Source organism: Tamandua tetradactyla, chromosome 1, assembly GCF_023851605.1.
Source record: "Tamandua tetradactyla isolate mTamTet1 chromosome 1, mTamTet1.pri, whole genome shotgun sequence".
Classification (NCBI taxonomy): domain Eukaryota; kingdom Metazoa; phylum Chordata; class Mammalia; order Pilosa; family Myrmecophagidae; genus Tamandua; species Tamandua tetradactyla.
Genome location: NC_135327.1, coordinates 188280318 through 188294160, shown reverse-complemented (window position 1 = coordinate 188294160; position 13843 = coordinate 188280318).

Sequence of the window (13843 nt, the reverse complement as noted above, 5' to 3'; positions counted from 1 at the left end):
AGCAAGCCAAAACAGATGCTCACTGTTGCCACTGTTATTCAGCACTGTACTAGATGTTCTAGGCAGAGCAACTAGGCAAGCAAAAGGAATAAAATTATATTCAAATTGGAGAGGCAGAACCAAAGGATTCCCTATTTGCCAATGACATGATGCTATATACAGAAAATCCTGAAAAATACACAATAAAGCAAATGGTAAGATACAAAATCCACATGCAAACATCAGCATTACTTCTATACACTAGTAATGAACAAACTGAAAAAGAAATAAAGAAAATTCCATTTATAATAGCAATTAAAAGAATCAAATTACCACAAATAAATTTAACCAAGAATGAAAATAATATGCACAGAAAACTAAAAAACATTGCTAAAAGAAATCAAAGACCCAAAGGAATGGAAGTATATCCCATGTTCGTGAAATGGGAGACTAAATACTGTTAAAATGTCTGTTCTACCCAAAGCAATTTGCAGGCTCAACACAGTCCAACAGATTTCTTTGCAGAAACAGAAATGCCAATAATCAAATTCATATGAAAGGAGAGAGGACCCTGAAGACCCAAATCACCCTGAAAAAGAATAAAGTTGGAAACTTCACACTTTGAAATTTTAAAACTTATTACAAATCTACAGTAATCAAAACATCTAGTCATCAAATTTATATAGAAGGATAGGGAACCCTAAATAGCCAAAGCCATCTTGAAAAAGGATAATGAAATTAAAGGATCACACTGATCTTAAAACTTACTAGAAAACTACACCAATTAAAAAGCATAGCAGTCTTGCCTGCCATGCAGGAGATCTGGGTTTGATTCCTGGCCCATGCACCAAACAAACAAACAAACAAAAGAAACCAACAAAAGCAAACAAACAAAATTCAACAAATGGTGCTGCAAGAACAGGATACTCACATGGAAAAAGAAGGAAATGTGACTCCGCCATACAGCATACAAAAAAAAAAAAAAAAAGAAAGAAAGAAAAGAAAAGCCTAACAGATCTAAGATGCCTGATCAAGGAGAATTTGGGCTGACTTTTTTCCCAGAAAAACAATTAGGGGTCAGGCAGAATCATTCTACAACAATGGATCTGGGACTCTGAAGCTTGGTAGGAGAGTTCTGCAACACCCAGGAAAGTGTAGGACTAAGAGACAAAGAAGTTGCAAGGAGAGATCATTAGTAAACCTCTCAGCGCCAGCTCTTGGAGTCTATCCCCCACTCTCAGGGGAGAGGCATCCAGTTTTCCAGTCTCTGGTGGGCCAGCAGGTCTAGATTGAAAGGGCAGTGGAGATCTACTCCCCAAGAACAAGCAGGACATGATCTAGCACTGTGCCAGCTTTTGGTCAGTGAATTTGGACTGCTCATGGTAGCTTCAACCTACCCCACCTGGCAAGGTTATGGCCATTGTCTGGTGCCAACCACTAAAAATAGCATGACTTCTGAGAGCTGAGGGGAATAGGTTGCCAAAAATCACCATTTGCTATGGGCAAGGAAAGTGCACCCCTGTCTAAATGGAATTAAAGACACTTGACATCTCTACCTGACTTTCTTTCTCCCTGGGGCCCTCTTGAACTGGGATATACTCCCTTTATGGGTCTCTGGCTCAGCCCTGGTGGGGTCAAAGAAGAGCATTAAAAAAACTCAATCAACAGCAAAAGCACTGACAACATAATGTGACCTTTGGAGTAAACCCATCAAGATAATTACAAGCCATATTAAAAAAAGGAAGATATGGTATAGTCAAAGGAGCAAATAAAAAGGTTGGAGGAGATTCAGAATCTGAAACAACTAATCAAGGATGTTCAAGCAAATCTCCTAAAACAATTCAACAAAATGGCTAAAGGAATAAAGGATAGTAACAAGATACTTTAAAAAAAAGAAAAAAGAGAAGATACTGAGTGAGTATGAAGAAGAATGTGAAAGTATGCAAAGAAGAATAACAGATCACAAAGGAATAAAAGACACAATAGATGGAATTCAAAATACACTAGAGGCACACAACAGCAGATTTAAATAGGCAGAAGAAAGGACCATAAGTTAGAAGAGAGAGCATATGAATTCAAATAGACAATAGAACAGATAGAGAAAAGAACAGGGAAAACTTCAGGGTCTCTGGGAAGTGAACGACAAAATAAAACACACAAACCTTCACATCATGAGTGTCCCAGAAGGAGAAGACAAGGAAAAAGGGGGAGAAGGAAATAATGGCAGAGAACCACCCAACTTATGACAGGTATCGATATCCAGGTCCAACAAGTGCAATCTACTCCAAACTGAGTAAATCCAAATAGGTCTTCTTCAAAACACATAATAAGCATAATGTCAAATTGCAAAGATAAAAAGAGAATTCTGAAGGCAGCCAGAGAAAAGTGATTCATTGCATACAAGAGAGGCCTGAAAAGACTAAGCACCAAATTCTCATCAGGAACTATGGAGGTGAGAAAGGTGGTGGTGTGATATATTGGAGATACTGAAAGAGATAAATTGCCAGTCAAGAATTCTCTATATAGCAAAACTGTCTTTCAAAATTAAGGGAGAGTAGCAGAGAAGCTTAGTCTACCTATAGGTATGGCTAAGAGTTCATTCCAGAGGACCTCTTTTGTTACTCAGATGTGGCCTCTCTCTCTAAGCCCAACTCTGCAAGTGACATCATTGCCCTCCCCCATATGTGGGACATGACATCCAGGGATGAAAGTCTCCCGGCGGCATGGGAGATGACTCCCAGTGATGAGCCTGGCCCTGGTACCATGGAATCAGTAATGCCATCCTGAACAAAAAAGAGGAAATGAAGTGCAACAAATAAGCTATTAATGGCTGAGAGAGTTCAAATAGAGTCAAGAGGCTATTCTGGAGGTCACTCTTATGCAAGCTTCAGTTAGACATTGCTATCTATAATAGCCTGCCAGACACCACCCAAAACCATTCCTGCCAATCCGAAAGAACACCTAAGTAAATATATAAGATTCTACAAAGGTTCCATGCACTAGGGTGGCTTTCTAGAAATCGACAACCTCCAGTTGGGTTCTTAGACCAGATAAGTCCTGAAATGCAGAGAGGCCAGCCTCTCCAGAACATCAGCTAGTTCTATCCCTCTCATCCCGTATTATTAACAGCCTTTTCCAACATGAAAAGTTAGAATGGACATAGCCCAAATACTTCTAAAGGGTGGGAGAAAGATCAAAGGTGATAGTGGAGTTATACAAAGAAGGTAGGGTTTGACAAATGAGTTTGATTGCTGAATCATTATATTGATATTTCTTGTAATCTCCAGTATCATAGGGCAACCAGAAGCAAAAACCTAAAATTGTGGAATTGTAACCCATACCAAACTCTGAAATCTGTTCTATAACTAATTGTTGTGATGTGCTTTCATTGATTGCTTTTTTGTATATATGTTATTTGTGCCTGTTTGAATCTGTGATGTACCCGAGAAGAGCCACGTCCTTTCATTCTCATTCAATATTGCTGGGTGGGGAGATTTTTATTATCCACGGAGATATGACCCACCCAATCGTAGGTGGTAATTTTTGATTAGATAGTTTCCATGGAGCTGTGTCACTACCCATTTAAGTTGGGGTTTCCTTTTAAGAGGGAACCATTTTGGAAAAAGCTTGAGAGCCCATGCAGCCATAGATCTTTGGGAAATGAAGAAGGAACATATCCCCAGGGGAGCTTCATGAAACAAGAAGCTGGAAGGAAAAGCTAGCACACTGCCACGGCTGAGAGAGAAACCCTGAAGTTCATCAGCCTTTCTTGAGTGAAGGTAACCACCTGTTGGTGGCTTAATTTGGACATTTTCATAGACTTGCCTTAATTTGGACATTTTCACAGCCTTACTAGCAAACTTGCAACTTAATAAATTACCCTTTTTAAAAGCTGTTCTAATTCTGGAATATCACATTTTGGCAGTTTGCAAGCTAGAACATTATTTTTTACAAAAAAGAAAGAAAATGTCGATTGAGATGATAAACGCACAGCTATATGCTGATATTATGAACCAGTGACTGTACACATTGGATGATTACATGGTATGTGAATATATAACATGTATCAATAAAAAATTAAAAAATTAAAAATTTAAAAATAAGGAAGAGTTTAAGATATACACAGATAAACAGAAGCCAAGAGAGTTCATTAACACAGCCCTCAAGAAATATTAAAGGGAGTCCTGCAGGCTGAAAGGAAAGGACAGGAGAGAGAGGCTTGAAGAGCAGTGTAGAAATGAAGATGATCAGTAAGGATAACTAACAAAAAGGGTAAAAAGAGAGACAAAAATAATTTTCATATGACATTTTTATTGACATATATATATATGGCATATAAAAACCAAAGGATAAAATGGTTGAAGTAAGTAGTGCCTTTACAGTAGTAACATTGAATGTTAATAAAGTCCCCAATCAAAAGACAGACTGGCAGAATGGATAAAAAAAAAAAAAAAAAAAGAGCTATCTACATGCTACCTACAAGAGACTGAGCTCAGGTTCAAGGTTACAAAAATTTGATAGTGAAAGACTGGAAAAAGATATTCCACACAACCTGTTAACAACAACAAAAAAAAAAGAGTTGAGGTAGTTCCACTAATATCAAACAAAATAGACATTAAACGCAAAGCTGTTACAACAGAAAAAGAAGGACAATTTCTTCTTGTTCCACCAAGAAGAAATAACAATCATAAATATATATGCACCTAACCAGGGTGCCCCAAAATACATGAGGTAAACACTAACAAAACTGAAGGGAGAAATAGCCATAGCTACAATAATAGTTGGAGACTTCAATACACCACTCACATCATTAGACAATATCTAGATGGAGAATCAATAAAGAAATACGGAAATTGAATAATCTGATAAATGAACTAGACCTAACAGACATATACATAACAATACACACCAAAACAGCAGGCTATACATTCTTCTCATGTACTCATAAATCATTCTCCAGGATAGAACACATATTGGGTCACAGAACAGGACTTAAAAACTGAAAGTATTCAAAGCATTTGAAATTATACAAAGCACTTTCTCTGATCATGATGGTATGAAGCTGGAAATCAACAGGCAGAGGACTGAAGCATGCACAAATTTATGGAGCTTAAACAACACATTCTTTTTTAAAAAATCTTTTTTATTGTATAGTATAGTATAACATATAAACAAAGCAAAGAAATAAAAAAGCAATAGTTTTCAAAGCACTCTTCAACAACAGTTACAGGACAGATTCCAGAGTTTGTTATGGGCTACCATATGATCCTCTCAGATTTTGTTCCTTCTAGCTGCTCCAGAATATAGGAGGCTACAAGTCTTAAATATTTTTTTTATCATCACAACTGACTTTTTTTCTTCTTTTTTTGTGAGAAATAACATATATACAAAAAAGCAATATATTTCCAAGTACAGTACCACAATTAGTTGTAGAACATATTTCAGAGTTTGACATGGGTCACAATTCTACAATATTAGGTTTTTACTTCTAGATGCTCTAAGAAACTGCAGACTAAAAGAGATATCAGTTTAATAATTCAGCATTCATATCATTTGTTACATCCTACCTTCACTGTATAACTCCACCATCGCTTTTGATCTTTCCCTCCCTCTCTTCACATTCTTTTTTTTAAAAATATTTTTATTGAGATCTCTTCATATACCATACAGTCCATCCAAAATACATAATCAATGGCTCACCATATCATCACACAGTAGTGTATTCATCACCATGATCATTTTTAGAACATTTGCATCACCCCAGAAAAAAGAAATAAACTCATACATCCCATACCCTTTACTTCTCCCACTTACTGACAACTAATATTACAATCTACCCATTTTTTTACCCCAATCCCCCTATTATTTTAATAAATATTCATCTGTTCATACCCTAGATAAAAGGTGTGTCAGCCACAAGGTTTTCACAGTCACATGGTCACACTATAAAGGCTATATTAATATACAATCACCTTCAAGAATCAAGGCTTGAACTGGAACACAGTTCAACAGTTTCAGGTACTTCCCTCCAGCCACTCCAATACACCATAAACTAAAAAGGTGATATCTATTTAATGCATAAGAATAACCTCCAGGATAACCTCTCGACTCTGTTTGAAAGCTCTCAGCCACTGAAATTTTATTTTTTTCTCATTTCTCTCTTCCCCTTTTGGTCAAGAAGAAGTCATTCTCAATCCCATCATGCCAGTCTTGGCTCATTCCTGAGAGTCCTGTCCCCTGTTGCCAGGGGAATTTACACCCCTGAAAATAATATCCCACATTGTGGGTGAGGGCAGTGAGTGCACCTGCTGAGTTGGCTTAGAGAGAGAGAGGCCACATCTGAGCAACAAAAGAAGTTCTCTGGGGGTGACCCTTAGACATAATTATAAATAGGCTTAGCTCCTCCTTTGTGGGAATAAGTTTCATAGCGTTGAGCCCCAAGATCAAGGGCTCAGCCTATTGAATTGGTTGTCCCCGCTGCTTGTAAGAATGTTAGGAATTCCCCAAATGGGGAAGTTGAATATTTCCTCCTTTCTTCTCAGTCCCTCAAGGGGACTTTGCAAATACTTCATTCTCAGCCCAAATTACTCTGGGATCTACTGGGACATCACACTAACCTGTACAAACCAACAAGAGCTCAGTCCCTATTCAAGATTCTATGTAACTATAGTGTTTGAATAAACTGACCATACATGTTGAATTCAATAGTACACTACCAAAAATATAAATTTTGCACCAAATAAACATCTTTTCCTGTGATCTCACACAGAAGTTGAAGTTTTAAAATATAAATCATATCATCCTTTACCCTGTATTCTTATTTACTTTAGTCCTATCCCAGATCAGCTTCACTCATATCTCTAGTCAAAGTCTGATCACTTTTCTGACTTTTTTAATAGTTGCTATGTGAGGTACTGCTGACTTTCATAGCAGCAGAGCTTTAACTCTAAGTTTCAGGTACCATACAAATACCCTAAGTTCCAGGGAATGACAAGTAAACCACATATTCCTAAAACATCAGTGGGTCAAGGAAGAAATTTCAAGAGAAATCACTAAATATCTCTAGATCAGTGAACATGAAAACATAACATATCAAAACTTATGGGATTCAACCAAGGCAGCACTCAAAGGGAAATTTATAGCTCCAGATGCCAACATTAAAAAGGAATAAAGAGATAAAATTAAAGATTTAATTATACATCTGGTGGAACTAGAAAGAGAACAGCAAAGGAATCCCAAAACAAGCAGAAAGTAAGAAATGACAAAGATTAGAGCAAAAAGAAATGAAACTGAGAATGAAAAATAGAGTGAACAAAAATAGAGTGTTCCTGATCTTAACAGGAAAGCTTTCAGTCATTCACCACACTAAAAAATGCTTTTTGATGGTCAACAAAATTGGCAAGCCCTTAGCTAGACTGACAAGGAGAAGATGAAATTAAACACAATCATAAATGAGAGGGGGGCATTACTATTGAACCCACACCAATAAAAAATATTATAAGAAGATACTATTAATAAACGCACACCAACAAACTAGAAAACTTAATTGAAATGGACAATTTCATAGAAACACATGAACAACCCACACTGATTCCAGAAGAAATAGAAGTTGTTAACAAACCAATAACAAGTAAAGAAATTGAAATAGCCATCAAAAAACTCCCAACAAAGAAAAGCCCAGAACCAGAAGGCTGCACAGGTGAATTTTACCAATCCCTTCAAGAAGAATCAATACCAATCCTGCCCAAACTCTTCCAGGAAACTGAAGAGTAAAAAACACTACTAACTCATTCAATGAAGCCATTATAACCCCAATACCCAAACCAGTGAAAGATACTACAGGAAAGGGAAATTAAAGACCAATCTCTCTAATGACTATAGATGCAAAAATCCTCAACATAATATTTGCAAATAGAATCCTATAGCACATTAAAAGAATTATATACAATGATCAATGTTGTGTCAGGTATGCAAGGGTAGTTCAACACAAGAAAATCAATTAATACACCACATTAAAAAATTGAAGGGAAGAAACAATCATCTCAATTGACACAGAAAGGCATTTGACAAAATATAGCACCCTTTCTAGATTAAACACTTCAAAAGATAAGAATAGAAGGAAAGTTTTCTCAATATGATAAAGGGCATATATGAAAAACCCATTGCTAACATCACACTCAATGGTGAATGACTGAAAGCTTTCCTGTTAAGATCAGGAACAAGGCAGAGTTGAATAATCCTTCTCCACAATTTCTCCAACACTGGTTATTCACTGTATCAGAAGTTCTAGCTAGAGAACTTAGGCAAGAAAAATAATTAAAAGGTCTACAGATCAGAAAGGAAGAAGCAAAACCTTCACTATTTGCAGATGTCATGATCCTATACATAGAAAGTCTGAAAAATCTACCACAAAGCTAACTAGAGCTAATAAACAAGTTCAGCAAAGTGGTGGGATGCAAGATCAACGTGCAAAAGTTAGTAGTGTTTTTATATACTAGTAATGAGAAATCTGAGGAGGAAAAATTTCCATTTACAATAGCAACTAAAAGAAGCAAGTATCTAGGAATAAATTTAACCTAGGATGCAAAGGACCTGTATAATAATAGTAGAGTATATGGGAACATTGTATTTCTCACATGACCTTTCTGTAAGCCTACAACCTCTCTAATTAAAATGATAATAATTACTGTTATTTTTATTATTTTAAAAACGTAAGGAGCCAAATACTAAGTACTACATATTGTATGATTACATTTATATAAAATGTAAATATGATTACATTTACAGAGACAGAATTAGATTACTGGTTATGGGGGAGGGCTAGAGAGATTGTGAGATGACTGCTAAGGGGTATGGTGCTTTTCTTTTCAGAGCAGTGAAAATGTTCTAGAGTTGATTGTGGTGATAAATGCACAACTCTGTGATTATACTAAAAGCACTTTTATACATGTTGGAGGGATAATATGGTATATGAACACATCTTAATAAAATTGCTTAAAAAACAATATACATAGAAAATACTTGAAGAATAAACTAAAAGTGTTAATGATTACTACTGGTACAATCATTTTAATTTTCGTCTCTATATTTTTCTGCTTTAAAACTAAGACACCTTTTTTTCTGGTGAATGGAAATGTCCTACATCTTGATCTGGGTGGTGATTACACAGATGGACACTATTGTCTAAAATCATCAAACTGAATACTTAAGATCTGCATTCTATGTTAATTATATCTTAAGTACAAAAAATATGCAAACAATACAAAAATGGGCAAAAGACTTGAATACACATTTCTCCAAAGAAGATAAACAAATTGCCATGAAAAGATGCTCACCATCATTTGTTATTAGGGAAATTCACATAAAAACCACAATGAGATATCTTTTGCACCCACTAGAATGGTTACTATTGAAAACACAGAAAATAAGTGTTTGAGAAGATGTGGAGAAATAGGAATACTCGTTCAGCATTGGTGGGAATGTAAATTGGTGCAGCCACTGTGAACAATTGTTTGGCAATTCCTCAGAAAGTTAAATATGAAATTATTATATTCCAGAAATTTTAATTTCATTTTTTTCACACTTATCCAACACCCAGTTCTTCATTCATAAAAGGCCTCTCATATCACGTTAATTAAAGTTTTGTAGCAATTATGAACTCTTTAAAGGTCATTATAGGGGAATGTAAATTATGTAAATTACAAGGCATGATCTACTAACTCTTAGCAATGAATATTTCTAAAGACCACCATGCTATGCTGTGCTCCTATACATAGGTGTTTATGTAATATGGATTTTGTATCATTTTAGCCTTTGGGAATCTAAACGAGTGGTTTTATAAAGACAATATCTAACTTAGTCCAAGATTTTTAAGTCTTCAAAGTATAGGAATTTTCAAAACTTAAGAAATAAATATGTCATCTGATCTGTAAAAAAATGAAAAGAAAGTACTGCATGACCTGGTGATTCTACTTCTAGGTATATCCCAACAAGAATTGAAAGCAGCATTATTCACAGTTGCCAAAAGTTGGAAGCCACTCAAGTGTATTTCAGCATATGAATGGATAAACCAAATGTGGTATTTACATATGATGGAATATTATTCAACTGTAAAAAAGAAGGAAGTTCTGATACATTCAGTCATCCTTTAAGACCTCATATTGAGTGAAATAAGCCAGACACAAAAGGACAATATAATATGATCCCACTGATATGAAATAATTAGAATAAGAAAATTCATAGCCATAAGATATAATACAGTTTACTAGGCTCCAAAGTGGGTGTAGGGAATGGGGAGTTAATGTTAATAGTACCCCAGATTTTCTATTTGGAGTGATAGAGATGTTTTGTCAATGGCTGGTGGTTATGGTGGGACAACACTGCGAATGTAATTAACACCACTGAATTACATATTTACATGTGGTAAAAGGGGAAATTTTAGGTTGTATACAGGTTACTAGAAAAAAGTGAGGAAAAAACCCATTTGACTGTACACCACAAACCAGTGACCCTAATGTAAACTATAGGCTATAGTTAATAGATGGATAGCTAATTGTAATTCTTACTCTTACTCTTATATTGCTTCATCAGTGGTAACAAAGGGACCACACTAATGCAAAGTGTTAATAATAGGGATAACTGGGGTGGAGGCAGTATATAGGAACCTGGATTTTCGGTAAATCTACAATTTATCTAATAAAGAGAAAAATAAGTGAATTAAATTCTGATAAATGCCACTACAAGGATCAAACTTGGAGGCATTAAATTTTATGAAAGCAGTCAGACACAAAGATAGAGATACTATGAGTCCACTTATATAAAATAACTAGAATATGACAACTCATATGGATAGAAAGTAGAGTACAGTTTACCAAGGGCAGAGAGGAGGGGTAATGGGGAGTTAAAACATAAGGGATGTTTGCTTTCTGTTTGGGGTGATGGGAAAGTTCTGGTAATGGAGTTTGGAGGGTAGAAAACATGGTGAACGTCATTATTCCCACTTCAGTGGTATGTTTAGGAGTGAGAATGTTTATGGCATATGTTTTTACAATGAAAAAAAAAAAAGAACTAAAGAGACAATGACAATTAAATGCAGTACATGATCATGGACTGGACCTAAAAATAGAGGGGAAAAGGCCCAAAAGGACATTATTAGGACATAAGAAAAAATTGGTATACAGATCATTGATTTTATATTAATGTTAAATTTCTTGAACATGATAACTGTACTTAAGTTGGTTGAATAAGTGAATAGTTCTATTATAGATTCAAGAGGCATGATGTAATCTCTCAAATGCTTAGAAAATAGAAAGATTGATAGATGAAGGCAGAATGATACAGAAAATGGGGTAAAATATTAAAATTGGTGAAACTGGATATCTGGAGAGGCAGATATGTTCGAGTTCTCTGTATCAATACTGTATAATTTTGCAACTGTCTTGTAAATTTGAAATGATTTCAAAATGAAAAGTATAAGAAAAAATATGACTGGATAAATATTAGCAAGGAGAAAGGTACAAGACAGGTAAAGACAGAGGGTTTGGAAGACTGTATGGGCTAAGGGATCAAGGTCAAAATAAGTGTAAAAAAGAGGTTTGAGGGGCCTGACAATGGGAAAAGTGGAAGAATTAGAGGTTAACAGATAAATTTTTCAGAGTTGGAAATCTTGTAAATAAACTTATATCCAGATTTGGAGGGTCAAGGCATGAACTTGTTTGTCATGAGTTGAGGTGGACCACAGACAATAATACATACCATTTTTATATACTTAGAGATGATAACATTCAATTTTGATAATTTCCTTGTATGTACTTCCAATAGTTGTTCAACACATTAAGCCTTCAATGCACATATGAAATTAGCCTGAGACTATCATAAAGATCATATGCTATCTCCAACTGAATTATCCATACTAAACCTTACCATTTATGTTTTGATTCAGTGTTCTCTATTGAATTAATAAATATACTGTTAACTTCTTAAAAATTGCTAATGCCACAAAATAATTAGTTTGTATGCAAAAACCTATCTTATCCAAAAGCATATTTTCATATTTCTTTCATTAATACATAAATAATTACTCTGCAAATATTTGTAGAATGAATGACAAAGCTCTCTTTGTAACATTAAGACTATTAACTCACATATACCTTATATAAATTCCTATGCCTTGTTCCACCAAAACCTGCTGAAAAACTCCAACAGTTTTAGGGTCATCAGCTAAGAAATTTAAAAAACAATAATATCAAAAATAATGAGGCTCTTAATCACTATGATGATGGGACCAAATATATGTAAGACATAGAATAAGGATTTTTCTAGAAAAATGTAGAGCTTTTACTTTTTGGTACTATAGGAAATAATGAAGTATCCATTGATTTTTTTCTCTCCTCTCCCCCTTCCTCCCCCCTTCTCTTTCTCTCTCTCCTATGTCAACTTCATTAATTTAAGAAATGTCATTGACACTACCTTTAGCTCTCTATTCATGAAAAAGAATGTCCTAGGTCCCAATCGTTCTAACATTTTGCACTCCTTAAAATTCAGGAAGGGGCAGGCAATGGTGGCGCAGTAGCAAAGTTCATGCCTGCCATGCCAGAGACCCGGGTTTGATTCCCGGTGCCTGCCATGCAAAAAAAAAAAAGCAGTAAAATTCAGGAAGGCTCACAGGAATAATGAGTTAAGAAGAAATAGTGCAGAAAGTTGTTGGGATAGCTTTTAGCCAGTGAATTTATTATGCCTATTTAAGGTGACCTTTCAATCCAAGTTTTTATTAATTCCATTGCAAGGAATTGAGTGACAGGTCAGTTTGAATATTTTTTTAAACTGGGGCACTGAACAATGAGATTCAGGAGGAAAAAGATTAAATCATGAAGAAGCCAATATATTCTTTTTAAAGTTAAATGAAGGTAAGATAGAGATTTTTAAGAAAATAAGCTTTGCACAAAATGAAATTGTCCTAAATTTTAAGAAGTGGCTATACAAATAATTTCTTTAATTACTTCTCTAGATTATATATTGCTAGTAATTATGTATCCATATAAATTCACAAATGATGATTAGTTACACTGATCCTGTTAATTATTTCTGTTTTCAGAAATGAATAACTGTCTACAAATTGCTCTAGGACTTAAACTTTCTTTTGGGTAGATGTATAATTAATAGGAGTTGAAGCTCCATAGCACTAAAATTGGGTAAATAATATTAGAGCCAAAGGAGATAGGAAAAATTGATTGGCTACAAAGAATTAAAAGTTACAGAAGCACCCAGTAATTAATATTTCCAATTATTCATATTCTACATACCTCAAAAAGTTCCATAAACCAGGGCCCCTTTCTAGAATTTATAGAAATCACATTTTACCTTAATATAAAAAAGAAACTTCTAGCAATTTTGCCATCCAACACGCACAGAATGGACTCATTCCCTCTAGAGACTGTAAGACCCCTGGCACTAGATGTATTTAAACAAAGTCTGGGTAAACCTTGTGGGGATCTGACCTCTAAACTACTTTCCAAGAGTCTCTGGTAAGTAACTACCCAGGAAATGGAATATTTTATACTTATATGAAGTTTGAAGGAAAGAATTTATGCTGCCTTATAGATTTGTGCTGCTTAACTAAAATCATCAGAAGCCACTTTAGTTTTGTACTTTTTACAAGCATCTGCTTATGGCTTCATTGAAAATTTACTGATATTGCAACTGTTGGTTAGGGTTCCTGGTCAAAGATTTATGGCCAGTGAACTAGTATAGTTCTATGTAAATCAAAGTTAGACCTATGTAAGGATGCAGATGAGAGTGAGTTTCCTTGGGTCTTACTTTCTCAGGCTGCTATGACAAATACCACACAATGCGTTGGCTTAAACGA